Source organism: Orcinus orca, chromosome 3 (assembly GCF_937001465.1).
Source record: "Orcinus orca chromosome 3, mOrcOrc1.1, whole genome shotgun sequence".
Classification (NCBI taxonomy): Eukaryota; Metazoa; Chordata; class Mammalia; order Artiodactyla; family Delphinidae; genus Orcinus; species Orcinus orca.
Genome location: NC_064561.1, coordinates 55,708,198 through 55,724,089, shown reverse-complemented (window position 1 = coordinate 55,724,089; position 15,892 = coordinate 55,708,198). Strand labels below are relative to the sequence as shown.

The 15,892-nt window shown below is 45.0% G+C and overlaps 1 protein-coding gene across 5 annotated transcripts in view; it reads left to right on the top strand.

Moving 5' to 3' along the window:
- Positions 1-15,892, top strand: part of GRIA1 (glutamate ionotropic receptor AMPA type subunit 1) — a 306,659-nt gene that overhangs the window by 271,989 nt on the left and 18,778 nt on the right. The gene's annotated exons all lie outside the window — the stretch shown is intronic.

Below are 15,892 nucleotides of genomic sequence, written 5' to 3'. Positions count from 1 at the left end.
GCAGATGTGTCCCCACCTCAACTTCACCTCTGGGGCACCTAGAAGATTGAGGAAGGCATCTCTGGGAGGGGTACAGAATTCCTGGCTCACAAGCAAGAACGGTAGAGTCTGCCAATTACCTCTACCTTCCTCCTACTGCACTGTATCTTGTCTATATCTATTTTATTTTTTAATCGGACATAAGCTCAAGATTGCTCATCAACAGTTTAGTTTCAATCGTATTCCTACTGAATAGATTTTTCTCCCTTCACACAACCCTAGGCTGGAAAATATCTCCTAAGAACCACTCGTCTGTATTGGCGTCTGGCTAAAAAAGAAGAGGGAGGTCAAGGCCATGACTTAGGAAGAAATGTCACAAGGTTTTACGGGGAGTGGTCTCACTTCCAGGGGTTGAGGGTCTCCTAGCTGCCCACCTCCATCCTGGGACCATGTAACATGATTGTATCTTCAAGGCCGTTGAGAAGGGTTTTCCACTTTTAGGGAATCACCCTGACCCAGAATGTCACTGGGAAACAAATAAGCAAGTGACGTCTTGGTGGTGTTGAATCTATTGCCATAAAAGCACAATATCCCAACTTTAGTATGCATTAAAATCTTCTACGGAAGCTGGTTGAAAATGCCCCTTTCTAGACTCTGATTCCTGAGATTCCTGATTCTGCAGGTCCAGGTAGGGTCCAGAAATGTGCAAGTTCCACAAGTCTGCTCAGTGATTCTGTTAGAGGTGGACAGCAGTCCACTTTGGGAGGCAAGGTTAGACGTCAGGGAAGAGAGAGGTACGTGTTTTCTGAGGAAGCAGTGGCTTGGGAAGAAAAGGAAGATTAATATAATGGGAGAATGACAGGGAAACTGCATTGAACAGTGTCAAAATCATGATCCTTGGAGTCAAACTGCCTCAATTCAAGGTCAAGGGCCATTAATTTACCAGCAGTTTGACCTAGCTTCGTGAGTCACTATAACTTTATGAGCCTCTGTTTTCTCTTCTGTAAAATTGGAGTAATAACAATTCACTGCAGTTCCTCTGAGTTTTGACGAAATAACATAAAGTGCTTGTCACAGAGGGTACTCATTAATGTTAATTCTCTACCCCTATCCTCCTCCCATTAGACCTACCAGAAAGTCACTTTTGAGCCAAATAACTTATTTTTTTCTTCTTTGTGAAACCAACTGTGTTCATGAGAAGTACACATGAGCCCCACCCTCAGCCCCCTACACTGGCTGCATTAGAAATAAAATGTCTCTCTGAGAACAACTTGTGATCCACCCCCACAGAGAACACACTAAAAAAAAAAAAAAAAAAAAAAAAAACCTGATATGTCTTTCTCTCCCTCCCTCCCACCCTATTCCCATAGTATGGTATTGGTGCAGGGCCCACTGCTGAGAATAAATGCAGTATGTCCCAGGGAAATGACAGTCCCTTTCAATTGGTCCTTGCCTCCTGATGGGTAGCCAGGGATGCTTGTTGTCATGGTAACCCCCTGAACTCTGTGACCCAGGTCGGGCCTGATCAGAGACAAAGGTCTCCAAGCAGAAAGGCTGGATTCGCCTGTATCCTCAGAAGAGCTAGAGAGAAAGAAAGAGAGGGAGGGAATCAGGGGATAAAAAGGGAGAGAGAAAAAAAGAAGGGAGGGACAAAGAGGCAATCAGAAAGTGTGTGTGTGTACGTGTGTGTATGTGTGTGCTTGAAAAGAGACTGGAGGTTTGCCAGAGGAGGGCTGCATCAATACAGAAGCTTCTCGGGTCAGGACACATGGGATGGCTCAGAGAGAGTACCAAGAAAGCCTGCTAGGAGACTGGCGCAGCAACCCAGCGCACAAGCCCGGGCGGGGGATGGGGGCGTGATTTAGCCTTTTAGTGGTGATGCTAAGACCTATTGTTAACATTTCTCAAGCACTGACTCATCCCAGGCACTTCTCTGAAGTATGTGATGCGCACTAGCTTATGTAATCCTAACAACGACCCTGGGAAGGTAATATTGCTTTCATCTTAATTGTACAATTCAGGAAACTGAGGCAGAGAGAGGTTACGGAACTTGCCCAGGGTGACCTGGTGTGGAAACTGGAGAGCTGGATTTTCAACCCAGCCAGCCTGACCCCAGGTTGGGATCTTCCCAACCGTGTGAGGCAAGCGTGGACGTAAGGAGGGAAACTATCAGGAAGGGATGATTATTTGGAGGAAAAAGATCATTTATCCTCCCCCCAACACCTACACGCAACTTAGTCCCACCCAATCAATATACAAATAAGAAAAGTGAGGCTCCACGAAGGGAGGTGCCTACACTGCCTGAATCCCTAGGGAATCCTTCCTCCCTTCTGCACTCTTTGCATGGGGGAGGCACACAGTGCAAGGGGCAGGGTCACATCACAGGCTGACGTCATGACCCCCTGCCTAACAGCAGAAAGGGGCACACTCGTTGCTTGTTAAGCTTCCCTACCTGCCCATGACAGACTGAAACAAAAACACCCCTAAAGCATTTTATGCTTCCAGAAACTCTGCAGAGCTTTTGATGGAGTTCAACAATGAAAAGCAGACCACTTTAGCCTGACTTTACCATAAGTGTACGGGCAGGGGGCGGGGCGAGGAGTTGTGTATTCATTTCATACCTGCTGTGTACCTACTGTGACGTATGAAATGAATACATATGAAACGAATGCATTCAGCACCCTAGCGATGTCCAATCAGTCATCCCTCTCTCATTTTTTGACTTAGGCATTATCATTTTCCTTCACAGGCGAGGAAGCTAAGATTCAGAGAGGTGATGTTTTGCCCAGGTTCTCAAAGTGACTTGTGGGACAGGGCTTAACTACAAACCCTGATTCCCAAACCCTCCTTTCTTCCACACCTCCACCTCCGTGCTAACAGAGGCATCCTCCCCTGCCTCTGTCAACTTGTAAGGTGGCATCCTGAAAACATCAGGGGAAATGAGACACCAGGTCCATTTGCACTCCACAGCCAAAGCACTCCTTCCTGAAGCACTGGGCTAGGCTGCAGCTCCACGGTGCAAGATTTATTTTGGAGGGTCCTGGCGGCATCCCAAAGACAGATGCGCACTTACTCCTGTTAGGGCTCTGTTTCTACCATGCCTGGTGGAGAAGCTCGTAAATGGCAGAGCAACACGTTAAGGAGAGACAGGAGGAATGTGGAGAGTGCAAGGTGACAAGGATGGATCTGGGGAGATGAACCCCACGGGAAATGAATGGCCTTGACCGCGAGAACAGCAGCCCAGCGCGGGCTGTGATTTGCCTGCCCAAGCACTGCGTTCTCCCGCTGATACACAAATTGTATGTTGCTTTAAGAGGCTGATGCTGTCAAAAGTAGCACCTCTTTTCTCTCTGTCTCAACCTCCCCCCCTCCCCCTGCCTCTCTCCCCTCAGCAACTTTTTTCCAGACTTGCCCAGCCTTTTGCCTTTTCTAAGAAGGCAGCTGCTGTTACACAAAGGCAGACCAGGACAGGGAAGGTCTGGATACCTGTCCCAGCTCTGTCACTCAGGGCTCGTGGGTGTGGGAAACAATGTGCTTTGTGTGGATCAGACCCTCTTCAAACCTTGTCTCCCATATTTACAACCCGTGTGATCTTGGGAAAGTAGCAATAAGCAGTGTGGACCACTGACTGATCATTGGGGCCCTGAAGTTAGGGCTGAGTATGAATCACGGGCTGCCAGTTAATGACAAAAGGCGCTCAGGCACTTCACCTCCCAAAGCCTTGACTTTCCCAAATATAACAACTGAAGGTAGCACCAACATAAACTTCGGCGGTTGTTAAATGGGATCATATGAATGTGCCACAGTGCCTGGCACACACTAAAGTGACTAAGAAGTGTTGAGTGTCATTATTTAATCCCTCTGAGGCTTAGTTTTCTCATCTTCCAAATGGGAATCCTAAAACAGGCTCCCCAGGATTGTCTTGAGAATAAATACAATCACTTAGGAAGAGCTCATGGTGCATCGGGAGTTCCTGGATGTTAATCCCCTTTGCTCGTCAACTTCCCCCTCAACTTGCTGCTTCCCCTTGGCACTCACCATCTATTCTATTAGTTTGGGGATCCATCCAAGTAAGTGGTGAGTGCCTTCTCTGGGCCAGACCTCTCTTGGCTTCTTTTCATTGCAGTGGGGCAGAAATTGCAGGATACCACGGAACAGAAATGTTCAAATGTATAGCTTTATTCCCTTTACACTCAGTACCACAAACGTTCGGCTAATAGCCACATTGCTTCCATCCATTTGTCCGGAAGTAGAAAGAAAAGGTAGGGGTAGTCCTGAGTTGAGCGCTTGCACGGAAATTCTGGGCCACCTGTTTCAGGAATGTTTTATGAGTGGCCCTGTGGGCTGGGATCATGGCTGGATCATCATATCTAATCAGCATCTCTCTATGGAGAGTAAGGGACAAAGGCCCAGGTGAATCCCTAAGCAAAGGAGCCACTTCCTCCCAACTAGATGGAGGTAGTAAGCCAGCAGTTCTCAAACAAAAGAAAGTCAGGCAGGGAAATTTACATACATTATTCATCCCTCCTCAGCACAGACATCTAGCAGAAGAAGAGCATAATGGCCTCTTAATCATATTCCCTATTCCCATGGGAATGAAATTTATTCCTCTGGAAGAACATTAAAAACAAAAAAAACATAGCACTATTTTTAGTTTTGTAAGGAACCTCCATACTGTTCTCCATAGTGGCTGTGCCAATTTACATTCCCACCAACAGTGCAAGAGGGTTCCCTTTTCTCCACACCCTCTCCAGTACTTATTGTTTCTAGATTTTTGATGATGGCCATTCTGACCGGTATAAGGTGATACCTCATTGTAGTTTTGATTTGCATTTTTCTAATGATTAATGACGTTGAGCATTCTTTCATGTGTTTGTTGGCAGTCTGTATATCTTCTTTGGAGAAATGTCTATTTAGGGCTTCTGCCCATTTTTGGATTGGCTTGTTTTTTTCTTATTGAGCTGCAGGAGCTGCCTGTAAATTTTGGAGATTAATCCTTTGTCAGTTGCTTCATTTGCAAATATTTTCTCCCATTCTGAGTGTTGTCTTTTGGTCTTGTTTATGGTTTCCTTTGCTGTGCAAAAGCTCTGAAGTTTCATTAGGTCCCATTTGTTTATTTTTGCTTTTATTTCCATTTCTCTAGGAGGTGGGTCAAAAAGGATCTTACTGTGATTTGTGTCATAGAGTGTTCTGCCTATGTTTTCCTCTAAGAGTTTGATAATGTCTGGCCTTACATTTGGGTCTTTAATCCATTTAGAGTTTATTTTTGTGTATGGTGTTAGGGAGTGCTCTAATTTCATTCTTTTACATGTAGCTGTCCAGTTTTCCCAGCACCACTTATTGAAGAAGCTGTCTTTTCTCCACTGTATATTCTTGCCTCCCTACCATACGACCCAGCAATCCCACTACTGGGCATATACCCTGAGAAAACCATAATTCAAAAAGAGTCATGTACCAAAATGTTCATTGCAGCTCTATTTACAATAGCCAGGACATGGAAGCAATCTAAGTGTCCATCAACAGATGAATGGATAAAGAAGATGTGGCACATATATACAATGGAATATTACTCACCCATAAAGAGAAACGAAATTGAGTTATTTGTATGTAGTGAGGTGGATGGACCTAGAGTCTGTCATACAGAGTGAAGTTAAGTCAGAAAGAGAAAAATACCGTATGCTAACATATATATGGAATCTAAAAAGAAAAAAAATATGTCATGAAGAACCCAGGGGCAAGACAGGAACAAAGACGCAGACCTACTAGAGAATAGACTTGAGGATACGGGGAGGGAGAAGGGTAAGCTGGGACAAAGTGAGAGAGCGGCATGTACATATATACACTACCAAACGTAAAACAGATAGCTCGTGGGAAGCAGCCGCATAGCACAGGGAGGTCAGCTCGGTGCTTTGTGACCACCTAGAGGGGTAGGATAGGGAGGGTGGGAGGGAGGGAGGCGCAAGAAGGAAGAGATATGGGGACATATGTATATGTATAACTGATTCACTTTGTTATAAAGCAGAAACTAACACCATTATAAAGCAATTATACTCCAATAAAGATGTTAAAAAAAAAAATCATAGTACTAGTCAAGCCAGTCTCCTTGAGTCCCATAAACACTACTTTTCCCCACTCCAGTCTCTTTCCTCTTACTGCTTTTTATTTCTCCCCACCTATAATTCAAGGTACAGTTCAGTAAAGCAAGGGCCAACTGTCCCACAGAACCTAAGAAAAAATTTACTTTGTAGGAAACTCCTATTGATTGCATATCACATGGACTGATTTCTACCCAGCCAACTTCCATGTATACTGTGACTTTATGAGCAGGTTATCAAGTCAGTTGATGTGTTTGCTCTGCCTACTTCAGAGAACCAGGAAATACTAGTCCTGTTGCATAGACCATATAATACAAATTAAATTAACCAACTCTTAAAGGGACTTAATAGTGCCTTTCGCTGTTACCAGTGATTATCCTAGGAGCAGCGTGAAAGTATATGACCGTGATCATGCAGCTGAACTCTACCAACATCCCCCGTATAGTATCCTCAAAGCACTAAAGTAAGCACTTTTAAGGAAAGCAAAGAGGCAGAAATCATGACAGTGGCACTCCCAAGATTAGATCCCAAAATCTAACACAGAGACTGCAGCTTACATGCCCCCGGGGGCCAGGAAAAGAAAATGAATGAAATGGACCAGGGGAAACCCGTATGTGGTTTCTTCATTTTCAACAGGGGCATGAGGAAACAAAACCACAGTTTAGGGTAAATAATAATTATAGTTAATATCTATTGAGCACTTGCTATATATGACAAGACCCTCTAAATCCGCATATGCATTCCCTAATTCATGTAATCCCCTCACAAAAACCCAATGACGTAGGTATTATTAAGAACCTCATTTTAGGGCTTCCCTGGTGGCGCAGTGGTTGGGAGTCCGCCTGCCGATGCAGGGGACACGGGTTTGTGCCCCGGTCCGGGAAGATCCCACATGCCGCGGAGCAGCTGGGCCCGTGAGCCATGGCCGCTGAGCCTGCGCGTCCGGAGCCTGTGCTCCACAACGGGAGAGGCCACAACAGTGAGAGGCCCGCGTACCACAAAAAAAAAAAAAAAAAACCTCATTTTACAGATAAACAATCAGTGGCACAGAGACGTTAAGTAAATTATCAAAGGTCATACAGGTAGCAGATGGCCAAACCACAATTTGAACCTAGGCAGTCCAGCTTCAGAGCCTGTGCTCTTATCCATTACACTACGCTGTAGATGGAGAAGTGACAGTCTCTGGGGTATCCTAGGACATGGTGGGGACTTAGTGAACGAAACAGTATATGCCTATCTAGAGGGGATGGCCTCCACTCAGTTCTGGTCTAATATTGCCATATGGGAATATTGCCAGATCTTCTCATTTTTCAAAAGAAACTAGTAATCGTGATTTTTGTGTGAACTACTGAAATTTTTGAGTGCTGTCCCAGTCAAGGGAGAAGGAAAGAAAGAAGATACAACCCAGTAACAACTAACACTAATCCAAAGAAGAGAGGAAGTACCATAAAGACAGACAGATAGATGGACAAATAGATCCACTGACTGAACAATCAATAGGTAAGGCAACGTGGGAAAACCATGCAGGTAGGGGTTAATACCTTGCCCTTTCCCAGGGTGGAAGTTCTAGCAAGGCCTCTAGCACGAAGCAGCAGTCCCTGAACAGGGCCTTGAACCAGTGGGGAGAACATCTACGAGCAAGATGGGGAGAAAAGTATTTCAGGTAAAAGACACAGCAAGCATACAGTACAAGAGTGAAAGAGATGGTAATTCATGCATTCTTTTTCCATCTGTGTTATCACTGTTTTTCTGCAAGGGAATCATTTTCTCATAGAAAATCTCTCATGGAATCTCATTATACAAGATACTTAGGCATAGAGCTGCTAAAGGAAGAGATGAGGGGCTGGAGGTGGAAGTGGAAAGGGGGAGGGGAGGGAGGGAGAGAGAGAGAGAGAGAGGGAGAGAGAGAGAGAGAGAGAGAGAGAGAGAGAGAGAGAGAGGGAGAGAGAGAGGGAGAGAGAGAGGGAGAGAGAGAGAGCGCGCTGGAGACAGGTTCAGGCCCGGGGTGGGGACATGGGAGATCAGAGCGTGCCTTTCTTCCCCAGGCGCCATTCTCTATAACTGGAGGAGATCATTCTCCTACATTATGACCTTTATGTATTTTGAAGTCCACAAGTAAATAATAGTCCTGCTGGTCTGCCCAACATTCTTTTCACATTGACATCTGTCTTCCGCTGGCCAGTCCTTAGAACGAGCCCAGCTTTTCTTTTCACTGAACCAGAGGTGGCCAAGATGAGGCCAGTGGCTGGCTCTCATCCTGAATGGTGTTTCCACTCCCTCTGTTAATGGTGGGAAGACTTTCATTCATTCCCTCCGTTATCTTTTGGCAAGCATCTCCGAGGTGTCTGACACAGAGCCATGTGCCTGCTGCTGGCAGATGGTCCTACGTTACGAAACCAGATGTGGTTTACTGTGAGCTGCCACGAACTGGTGATACCTGCATCTCACATTATGGGGTGGCCTGGGGATCAAACGTGCCTTCGAAATGCTTTCTGTCTGTAGAAACCCTGGCTGGAGGGGCCAGACCTCAGGTCCCCATCTGGATCTCTGTGTTGCATCAGGTAATCTTAGCCACAGGACCCTAAAGAAAGTTACAGGGCCAGAAACACATATCACACATGTAAAACTAGTATGCAGTTTCTGGAGGTTCAAGAAACATGCGGTATAACATGTATCTTAGAAATTTAAAACCACTCCTTCATTCAGCAAACATGTATCAAACAGCTACTGTGTTAGCTATCATGCTGAGAGCAGGGCCCCTACCATTAAAGAGATCTCAGTCTAGCTGGAGGAGTAAATGATGGATAATGAAGTCATGAGTCTGCTGTATTTGGATGGCAAGTACAGCAGGAAAGAAAGGAAGGCTAGATCCATTCTGCCTGGGCCATTACAGGAAGCACTGCAGAGAACAACATACATTAGCAGCTTGAAAGATGAATAGGTTCCACAGCGGCAAAGTGTGCTATGCAGAACATGTACCAACCCACAGGGGGTATGGCTTTCACGGCACATCCAGTCCAGCCACTTGAATTTGTCTAGAATTAATCTCAAAGCACTTTCACATCTGTCACCTCATTTGATTCTCACAATACAGGCAGCTGGGGCAAGAGAATTATTCCCATTTTACAAGTGGAAAACTCAGGTGCCGTTGTTAGGGTGACCAGCTGTCCTGGTTTGCCCAGCTCTGAGCAGGTTCCCACAATGTGGGACTTTCAGTGTTAAAACCAGGAAAGTCCCAGGCCAACAGGGACTAGGTATAGTTACAGGACTTGTCGGATAACTTGATCAGAGATGACTGAGGGACTCAAATCAGGCCTTTGGACTCTTTCCTCCAACCCCAAGTGGAGAGAGAAGAGAGTGTGCTATATGTGTTTTTGCTTTTTTTTTTTTCCTTTTAAACCAATTCCTTCGTGTTGTTTTGTAGAGTTAGAAAACAAAGACAAAACCTCTGTGTTCTGACTGACTCACTGCCTGACCAACACTCCTGCTCCTAAGATCACAGAACTGTCTGTCCCTTGGGTACACTCAAGAGGGGAAACTACCTGGAATGGCCACAGCTGTGAAGGCAACTCTGACCCTTAAGAAGACCTGGGGATGCCTGCATTTTAATGGAGGCCCCTGATATAACCCCAGTAACTCTTTATTTCCTTCCACTTGGAAGGTCATTGGTTAACCTCTCCCACTTCACCCACCACCCCAAGCTACTGGACTGGAAGAGTCCTACGGACCCTTCGCTTTTTTCCCAGTGATGGTGTTTGCCTTAGATGGTCCACGCTGACGATGTCACAGACTAGACTATGGACAGAAGGGGTCTTAGAGACCACTGTCCAAAAGGGAGACGATTAAGAGAGTGCCGTCCAGACCCAGGTCTCCAAACACCCAGTCCTATCCTAGACTCAACCACGCATCCCCACCTGCCCCAGGCATGGCAGGTCAAGCAAGCTTCGTTTCTTGCCAAAGCTCTAGCCTCTCACTCCCAGCAAAATGAACCTGGTTTGATCTCAACAAAGGAACAGAAACAACCAGAGAAGGTTTCTCCCCAAAACCCTCAGCAGAAGCAGTGTTCTCCTCCTCCTCCTCTGCAGGCCATGGCCGTACGAAGGGAAAAGTGTACGGGAGAAAGGAGGTGGCTGGGCCTTCTGCACAGAGAGAGCACCCTGGGCCTTGGAAGCCCCCAGCCCCATGGAAGGAAGAGTTAGAATGACCATACTCGCTTGCATATTGACCTTTATCCAGTGCACGGAAATTCCCACTCTTCATGGCTCCCCCTAAATGTCTTCAAATCTCACTCATCAGTAGCTACACTCCCCCTTCCTGAGGGCAGATGCAGAGCCCCTTGAAGCCTCTTCTCCTGGAAGCCCAGTGGTTCCCAGCCTAGAGAGATCACAAACCATCAATGCCCAAAAAGGAAATGGAGGTGGCGTGGGACACTTGACAGTTTTTTATCTCACCAAGGAAAGATACGAAAAGAAACAAAACAAAAAATTACCGTCTCTCCTCAACATCATTTAGGAAGAGAAGAAATGTGTTAACACTAAAAAAGAAGAAAGCAAATCATCAGTTGCACACAAAGGACTGTCGTTTCAATGGAAAACTTCGGCTCTCTGGAAACTGATTATGCAACCCTCCCTTTCCTCACTTTCCGAGTGATTAGTAAAAACTTCATCACAAATTGGCGTGGCTCATTGGACCAGCCTCCTGGGACCCACTGACTGAATCCCAACTTTGCCTCTCATGCATGAATTCCCTCCATGTTTTTCCTGACAAGGAGTCGTCCCACCAACAATGTCTTACCTAATTGATACTTTTCAAATAACAATTTCCAGAGAGCTCTAACAGCTCCAAAGTTTGCCACCCTACTGAGCATCAATCTGTGTCCCTGTGGCTTTGTCTCCCTGATCGAATACTGCCCTCCAGCATCTCAGAGAATAAATCTAATTCCTCCTCCACTGACAACCAATCCCAAGTTTCCAAGCGAGCCCTGTTTACTTTGCAGTGACCTATCATCTCCATTATCCCTGGATCCAGGGTTACAACTTTTGATGTTGTCTGTTTCTCTTACATGAGTCATTACACTGGGTAATTAATTGATGCCTATTGACTTAGTACTGAGTGCTTAATATAGAAGGGCTACTGGTCTGAGGCTCCTCCCTGCTTAAACACCTTCCATATCTCCCTGGCCCACAGGTAAAACGTTGACTTCTTAGTATAGAATTCAAGGATGTTCACAGGTGGGACTCAGCAGTTGTAACCTCATCTCCCAGAAATTCCCCTCATCATGACCACACTCCCTCCCCAGGCCCTGTAATTCCTGTCTCAGGGCTTCTGATATCCCTTTTCCCTTGGCACAGAGGACTCCCTGAAGGTTTTCTCACTTCCACCCACTACCAGAACTAACCTCTCTCTCTTTTCTGGTACTTCCATACCCCTTGCTGTAAAATCAGATTTAGCCTTCCATGGACTATTGAGAAGCTTTTCCGCCTCCCACACTAGACTGTACATTCCTTGAAAGATGAGGTTTGTAACTTCATTCCTACTAATTACTTAGCACAGTACTTGACACTTAATTGGCCCTCATAAATATTTGGGGAGCTGACCCAAAGACATCGACTCTTTACTCCAAAGGCTTTATAATCAAGTGAAAGGCTAAGGCTAATAATACACATGAAACAATGGTAGGCAGAGCAATGAATTGATTGCTAGGTGCCAGGGAATTTTAAAGGAAAGGTCAAGGAGAAATCAAGTGTTCAAGGAAAACATGAGGAGCATTGTAGGGCAACCAGATATTAAGAAAGAATTAAGGAGAACAGGAAGATGCACGTGCATAGCAGCAGGAGGAAACACACTGGTTGAAGGAGAGCAGGATGCCTAGAAGCCTAGTCTGATTAAAACTGAAGCTTCCTTGGGACTTCCCTGGCGGCCCAGTGGTTAAGATTCCGGCTTCCCCTGCAGGGGGCGCAGGTTCAATCTCTGGTTGGGGAACTAAGATCCTGCGTGCCCCAAGGCGCAGTCAAAAAAACAAAACCGAACAAAACATCTGAAGCGCCCTTTGGAGGAGGAGAAGTCAAGCATATATCAGTGTGGGCTGAGCATCAACTCCAAGGGCTGTTTTATACAACACTGCTAAGATGCTTGAATTCAAGGTTCTGAGGGCAACAGTGGAAGTGTGGACAACTGCTTTAGAACTGAGGGCCCAAATTCAATCTTTAGCTTTTCATAAGTTGAGGCCAGTTAAAATCATCTGAAATATCTCCCCTGGCTGTTTTCACTTTTTCCAAACTTTAAAATCCCTGCAAGTATATGATAATATACTTCTTCACAGGGGCAAAGTTGAATACATTGAACCTTAATGAGTACAAAGTCATCCTAAAGAATATATTTCCAGAATTCCAACTTCTCTCTCCCCAAGATTTCCAAAGATAATTCATTGATTCAAAGGCTCCCCTGGACCCATCAGCTCCTGTGGCTGAGGGTCAGGGCTCAGGAAGTTGAGGGTGTCTTCTGCTCACTGGCCCTCTTGGGGAGCGAATGTCATGCACGTCACCATGTCCGCGATTACAGGCCTAGCTGCATTCCCTGACGACCCAGGACCATCACCACCCTTATACTGAGCATCTGTCCAAATCTGGGAATTTTCAGATGACTCTGACTCTGCCAAATTAGGACCATACCTGATTCTGTTTTGTTTGTTTGCTTTATGTTTCTTTGTTTCTTTGTTTTTCTCGATTCCAAGGACAGGATTTGGCATGAGAAAAGTTCAGCTAGAGATCTGGTTACTCAAACAAGTAAATGTCATAACTAACATCAATATTTGAGCCCTTTATAAATGCCTTGCTAAGGTCCTTGCAGTTCTGTTTTTTTATTCAAATTACGGAAGAAAATAAGGACAATGTGCCTAAATTCATTCTGAAATGTCGTCCTTACTGTTTCTTTGACTCTTCCAGTGTCATCCATTCAATCAGAGGGAGGTGATGCTAGATGGTGGTTGCTCTCTTTAAACATTTTTGTTTAGCAAAGTTAACATTTAACACACATCTGTGTTAGCTCTTCCACCTGCACTATATTTTTTTCCTCATCCATGAAATCTAGATGTCTGGAAACTACTGCTAGTCTGGAGCATGGCCTCTGCTATCCAGGACCCTGCATTTTGCACATACCTCGGTTCTTATCTTATTAAGTTCTTGGCTTTTATTTTCCTGTAATAGTTTTAGAAGGGACTATTTTACAATCAGATTTATACCTCTTTAACTTCTATTTTGAACATGTTGTGCATAACCTTTTCTTGAGGATACCATCATTATCGGTTTTCAACGGCATTGGTTTACAATATGGTGGATCTTCTGGAAAACACATATTATAGGACAGTTTGCCAGAACCAGAACCAGAACCCAAGTGATCATCATTCTAGGACCATCATTTTTGTCGGAAGGAAGGAAGGAATGGAGGGAGGAAGGGAGGGAGGGAGGAAGGAAAAAAAGGAAAGGAAAAAAGAGTCAAGTTGTAAATTAGCATCTTATGAAACGGCCTCTGAGGAGGTTTTCCTCCTTTGCTGCCTTTGCTCTGCTGTGGCCTTGGACAATAGAGATCCTTGGGTGTCACTGCTGTGGGCAAAATAAAAGTTTTAGAAATGACTGGGCAAGTGTGGGGCCTGAGCGAGCACTGGAGGGGGCTTGTCAGTGCATACAGTACCCCAGCTTTGGACAGCTGGTCATGTGCATGGACTTGAGTCACACAGAGCTGGGTTAGAACCGTAGGCGAGTTATGTATTTGTCTGTGGAATGGAAAGTGCAATAGGAATGGAAAGTGCAACCAAATAGGATTCCATAAAATAATGTATGCAAAGCACTTAATACAATGCCTGGCCCATAATAAGCCCTCAATAAAACAACTACAATGATCACCCCATGACCCTGTGCATTTTCTTTGCACACTTTCCAGTCCTTTTCCATTATGTTCCAGATAGGTAAGTTTGCCAGACAGCTGAGTTAGAAACACGTAAGATGATACTGCATTTAATTTTTGTCCATTCATTCATTCATTTGGGGGGAAATAAAGTATTTCTTTCTCAATCTCTTACACAGAATGGAGCACTTGTACTAAATGTTGTCAGGAGAGAGGCCTCAAAACACAGGAACCATTATCTGTGTTCCAGGGATCCAACAGTCTATTTGAGGAGACCCAGCTCACAGCAAAAATGAGAATTAAGGACATGGTAACACCAATCTTTATTCTCTCTTTCACTTGTTCCCTGCACCCTCTCTTCCTACGCCCAGTTTCCTTTGTCCCTGTACCGACACCCACCTCCACTTTGAGTCTTTCTACCTATATTCCCTTAAAATGGAGAGGTAGAAGAGAGAGAGAAGGAAGGGTCACATAAACTAGGTAGTGGCTGTACGTCCCTGCACTGAAAAAAGTCTTGGGGCCAAAGTACTTTGTGTATCGTCAAACCTAGAGTCCATTTAGTTTCTTTGGTTTTTTTGGATTTTTGGATTGTTTTGTTTTGTTTTTGAGAGCGAGCATGTGTAAAGGGAAGGAGTTGGCCCACAAAGGTATCTGCAAGACTAAAGAGTACATTTCCAGGATCTGTTAATGGAAACTGTTTTCCCAGCTTGAAAATTACCACGTTCAAACTCACAATATGAGGTAAGCGAAATCCTAAATATGAGCTCCTTTTCGGGCAGCAAACAGCATTTGGAGTCTTTCTCGTCTGCCTTTGGGGATCCATATGCCAGAGTCTAGTTAGCTGCCCAGCGACTGACAAACATAAGTAAAAGGTAATGGTTGTAGTAAATGGAGTTCCTCTGAGTCAACAAGTGTTTTCCAGGGAGGGATCAACATGCTTCTTATCACACTAGAGTCACCAAATAGCCAAAGTTTAGCTCTTCCAAAAACAAACTAGCAACAAAGGCAATAACAATAAAAATGTCTGCCCTGTGCACTGTCTAAACTCAACAGTGGGGTAGAACAGGCATCAGAAAGTCCAGAATAGTAAAAGGATGAGAACAAGAGGCCATGAGGAAAGGACTGGATTTGATGGACCATTTGCCTTCCCATCACTATCACCCCTTGCTGCCTACTATCAGCATAGCTCCTCTGAAGCCCTCTCCTTCATCCTTTTATTGCTTCTTGGTGGCCTGTGCAGCCACCTCAGCTGAGTTAAGTAAAAATGAGCCTTAACTTAAGGTGTCACCATCAGCAGAGAAATCCTTAGGAGGAAGCAGTGAAATGGGAGATGGTACAAGTTATGTCCCGAGATATGGCCAATTCCTTGCCTAAAGAACTAGATTAGGCATTGAAGGATAAGGAGGTTAATCCAGTCAACTAAATTATTCCAGCCATTAACTCATGCACCAGTGGGCCCAGCACATAAACCTTTACATGCAACACCTGAACAGGGTCTCAGTGGTACAAGTGAGGATTGTGGGTACAGAAATGTAGATCCACTCCCTTGGCCCTCGCAGATGGCCCTGGATATGTTATCTGTACATGTTGTCATTGACGTGGGCAGAAACCCCTGCCTTGGGATCTGCTAAATACTAACTTGATTTACTGGAGCAGGTGTCTGTGGTCCTCCAAAGCTGTCAACTGTTGAGCGTGGTGATTCCACCTAAGAGTCTCATAACCCTCTCACTGCCTTTCTCTTTTAACCCTAAGCAGCAGGCAAGCAGATGAAGTCAGATTGTTATGAGATCCTCAGGAAAATGACTCAACCGTGGCCTTCTGATGAATCTGTTTTTCTATGTCCTGAAATGTCTGAAGTGTTTAATTACATCTTAATCTGATTCTGTCCTCTTCTACTTCTCAGGTTTTCCTGAAAT